The sequence below is a fragment of the Siphateles boraxobius genome, unplaced genomic scaffold (genome assembly GCF_051911475.1).
Source record: "Siphateles boraxobius isolate OS27281-9 unplaced genomic scaffold, OSU_SipBor_1 25, whole genome shotgun sequence".
NCBI lineage: Eukaryota > Metazoa > Chordata > Actinopteri > Cypriniformes > Leuciscidae > Siphateles > Siphateles boraxobius.
The window spans coordinates 30,810,478-30,815,173 of record NW_027508866.1 but is presented as its reverse complement, the minus strand read 5'-3'; the positions used below and the strand labels follow the sequence as shown (position 1 = coordinate 30,815,173).

Here is a 4,696-nt window from a genome sequence, read left to right as displayed (position 1 = left end):
ACGATCACTCTTCCCGCTGTAACAGACGATCACTCTTCCCGCTGTAACAGACGATCACTCTTCCCGCTGTAACAGACGATCACTCTTCCCGCTGTAACAGACGATCACTCTTCCCGCTGTAACAGACGATCACTCTTCCCGCTGTAACAGCTCTGTCCGCTTGTTGTGTACAACTCCCGAGTCCCTCTCTCTCTCCCGCTCTCGTTTATGCAGTCTCTCCACGCCATTTTCTGCAATCAGACACAGGTGTTCATCATCTGCACTTGACCTACTTACTCACTGCGAGGCTCCCTGTTTTCTCTCCCACTACAGACTTCGCAAAACCACGCCCCCCTCGCCACAGCGTCATTCTGTTCACAGAACGCTCCGTATCAAAGGTTTTTTTCTTTTTTGCAAAGCAAATCTAGCTAAACCACTGTCTGATCACGTGCCTCCATGAGCCACAGTGCACGAGAGAGACCGAGTGTGAGCACTAGTAAATTGGTACATACTACATAGTAATATATAATTACTATAAGAGGCATGGGAGTTTGATTAATCGACTCCAATAATCAGTACTACAAACGTCTTGTTTTGAACTATTGTTTAATAAATAGAAATAATTTGAGCACATAAACGTTCATATGGAGGATTAAATAAGATTCAATTTATGCAGTAAGATTTCACAACTAATCACTGACACTGTACCACAACCAGGTTTTAAGTTTATTAAGTTCTTCAGTTTCTCAAATAACAATGACTCTGAATTTTATCCATTAATCGAACTTCATAGTGTATAGTTCTGCCTTGAAATTTTCTCATTTGGTTACATTCTGTTATGGAATATTTGTTTTTTATTTATTGTATATTTTGAGTTTTATTCACATCCATTATGCAGGTACAATGCAAGTTTATATTTCGCTTCCTAAAACTATTTACACAATGTAAAATGTAAAATAGTGCCCTGTTGAAGTTTTGCTACATTTTTTTATTTTTTTTTAAGTAGATGCACTGAATTTTGCTGAATAAGAGGACCCGTTTTATTTTGATGTACATATTTGGACATTAGCAGGAATGTAGCACAATATGGATGTGAAAGCAGTTATAATTAGCCTATGTGACAATACAATTTGTTTTGGTTAAAATCAACAAATAATCGTGATAATTAATCGTGATCTCAATATTGATAAAAATAATCGTGTAGTTTAGTTTACAACTAATCGATAATAATCGATTATGAAAATCGTCATTATGACGATTGTCATTATCATGTCATTATTGTTTAGTTGGTCTGCTTACGTCAGGGAGCGTTTACTGGTGATTGGTTGAAACAGGCCAATCATGATGCTCTCTGTCTTACATGCGCTTCATGAGGCAAACACACACACACACGCAAGGTCTCTCTCCATGCGCCGCTGTGCCACGTGCGCTACACGGTTTGGAGCAGTCTCTTCTGTCTCGCATGCGCACTCTTGCTCGCTCGCGCGCTCTAGATTCCGGGAGATTTGAACTAATTTGCGGGCATCAGGGAGCCGCTATCAATATGCGGGAGACTCCTAGAACTTCCGGGAGACTTGGGATGTCTCGAGCATCAGGTTGCACAATCAGTTCGCTCGCAACATAAGTGATGGATTAAAATAGCTCTACTGCAGAAATAGGTTAAATTAAAACGGTGTTTATAAAGTGAAGCACTAAATATAAAGGCAGTTAATAACAGCAGCAGTTAAAGATTGTTTTTTTACTCACTGTAATAAGTGGTTTTCAGCGAATGCTTGTGCACTAATGCATTTTTCCTGTCCTTTTAATCAAGCCTGTTAGCTTGCTGCGTCTCCATTCTGTTCTCTTTTTATAGCATTTGTCTACTATTAAGTTAATTGTTTTTCAGAAGTGATCTACTGCGGCTCAACTACGTTCACACGCTTGTTTTCAGTCTTTCTATATTTATTTTATCAATTTATCCTTATAATTCATTTAATTTTAAATAAAAATTAAATAAATTATATATTTTAGAAGTTTTTGGTTTATATCTTCACATCTGAACAACATGTCTGTGTAAATTTGTTTTAACAAAAATTGTTAAAACATACATTGTATATAATTTAGATTTTTTTTTTTTTTTACATTTATCATGGTTGTCAACTTGCCATCAGCAATTATCATTAAAAACAATGCAAATATTTATATTAGTAAAACTCAATGTGTGGCTTTTGCACTTTTTAAAGTACACTTTTACACATAAATACCCTGATTTAGGGTTTTATTTAGTTATAAAAAAACAAAAAAAAACTGATTTTAAAAAATTGATTCATCGAAAAATAATTGTCAGATTAATCGATTCTCAAAATAGTCATTAGTTGCAGCCCTATAATCGTGATTATCATTTTGGCCATAATCGTGCAGCCTTATGTGTGATCAAAAATATTGGAAATTTATTTTCATACTGTAAGGGCATCTAGTCTCGAGTCTGACTTCTAAGACAGTTCAACACTTGCAGATTAAAAATGGTCTGTAAAAAGACACTGTATGGACAGACGTAGCCAGTAAAATGAGCACTTCCTCCTCTTTGGATCTGCCATGTGCTGTTACAGAGCTCGATCAACACAGATCACTGAAAAATAGACACTTTTCACCAAATTTGACCTCCACATGTAATTTTCAAGGGATAGTTCACCCAAAAATTAATCTTCTGTCAGTAATTACTCGCCCTCATGTCGTTCTAAACCCATAAGACCTTCGTTCATCCTCGAAACACAAATGAAGATATTCTTGACAAAATACAAGAGGTTTCTGTCCCTCCATATGCAGCGACGTCTTTGCAACTTCCAAGGCCCAGAAAAGTGGTAAAAACATTGTTAAAATAGTCCATGTGACTAGAGTGGTTCAACCTTAATGTTATGAAGTGATGAGAACTTTTTGTGCACAAAAACCCACGACTAAAAAAACAACTTAATTTAACAATTTCTTCTTTTCCACGTAATTTTCCTACGCTATTGACAGTGTAAACAGTGCAGCGCTTCCGGGTTCTACATCAGAACGCTCCTGCGTCAGCATCACGCACGTGTCGTGGTGCTCACATGAACAGCGTCGACCAATGGTGAGCTGGTGTTCTGATGTAAACCTGGAAGCGCTGCACTGTTTACACTACGTCAACAGCGTAGGAGAATGACATGGAAGAGAAGAAATGGTTAAATAAAGTCATTATTTTCTCTTCACTTCATAACAATAAGATTAAGGAACAACTGTAGTCACATGGACTATTTTAACAATGTCTTTACTACCTTTCTGGGCCTTGAAAGTTGCAATGACGTTGCTGCCTATGGATGGTTTAGAAACCTCTCGGATTTCGTCAAAAATATCTTAATTTGTGTTTCGAAGATGAACGAAGGTCTTATGAGTTTGGAACAACATGAGGGCGAGTAATTAATGACAGAAACTTAATTTTTGGGTAAACTAACCGTTTAAGGGAACTCTGTTGTCAATATAAATGGGTCTCTGTAGATTCCAATTGAAATTACTTAATTCTGATGAACTTTCACAAAAAAATGGAAAGTGTGACATTTCATAAGACATTTGAAAAACAACTTACCCTTTGTTGTGTGTGGTTCGTCCAAGTCCTTGCCAATTGGCTGCAGTTTTTTATCCTTGCCTGTTATAAAACATATGAGCACAACTGAGGAGACTTTCAATATAGGCAATATACAGTAATGGCACAGAATGCTGACTAAATGGGTACCAGTAATTGTGCCACACATTTAATTTACCAAATATATTGGGGTTTATTTTTTTTGTTTTTATAAAACTGTCTTGTGTTTGTAACTGTTAGATATCCATGAGAACAGGGGATTGTTTTTATATTTTTGAACAGAAGATCAAAAGCTGAAAGAACAAAATGTATTTTCACTCAGATTAACCAATAGTGCCAATATTAGCAAGGGCTACTGTGTGCAATTAAGTACTCTTTTTTTTTTCTGTTGGTACACACAGAATAAACTATACTATTTTCAGAAAACTATATAAGAGAAAATTATATGAAATTATCTAAAGGATATATATTATCTAGGATATAAAAAATAATAAAAGTTAAAAATACATGCAAATCATAAAGCACTGGTTCTTTAAAAGTAAAACAATAAAGTCTTCATAACCCTCCTGTTTAATTTAAATCATATTACCTTTGGCTGGTTGTTGATTTTTGTGTTGTTCAACTTCATTAGTGGACTTCATTGATTTATCTGGACACATAATAGCTCTCTTTTAGTAAAAGAATATTCAACAAGAACTCCTAAATATCAGTAAGCACACTTACATTTTTCTTCCAGTAATATTCAGCCTTTTCTAGCTTTCCCATCATTCCCTTTCAGTGGCTACATACCTGCTGAACTTGAAGGTGAAGCACCATTCCCAATCTCATCTTCAGAGTCTGATCCATCACTGTCCATTTTATGACAACGGTTCCCTTTATTTCTCAATAAACTCAGCTGTAATCTTCGCTCTTTAGACCCTTTCGGAAAAGCAACTGCTCTTGCCACCTCTGGCTTATCTTTGTGCTTTGATTCCAAATGGCGTGCCATTTTACTGAATGGTTTAGAGCAGAACAAGCAGAAGTATTTTTTGTTGTATAGTCTGCTGCCATCTGTTTTCTTCTTCAGCATCATGACCTTCACATTAGAATTATCAGGTGAAGAGGATTCGCCGCTGATATGTTTATCCGATGAAG

The 4,696-nt window shown here is 36.1% G+C and overlaps 1 long non-coding RNA gene across 1 annotated transcript; it reads right to left on the bottom strand.

Annotated features, from left to right (window-relative positions):
• On the bottom strand, positions 1 to 4,418 carry LOC143749596 (uncharacterized). The gene is made up of 4 exons (XR_013207044.1): positions 4,352 to 4,418; positions 4,152 to 4,211; positions 3,566 to 3,625; positions 1 to 230 (listed from the first exon to the last, which is right to left on the bottom strand). It is a non-coding gene; the product is annotated as an uncharacterized LOC143749596 (long non-coding RNA).
• Between the last annotated feature and the right edge of the window lie 278 nt (positions 4,419 to 4,696).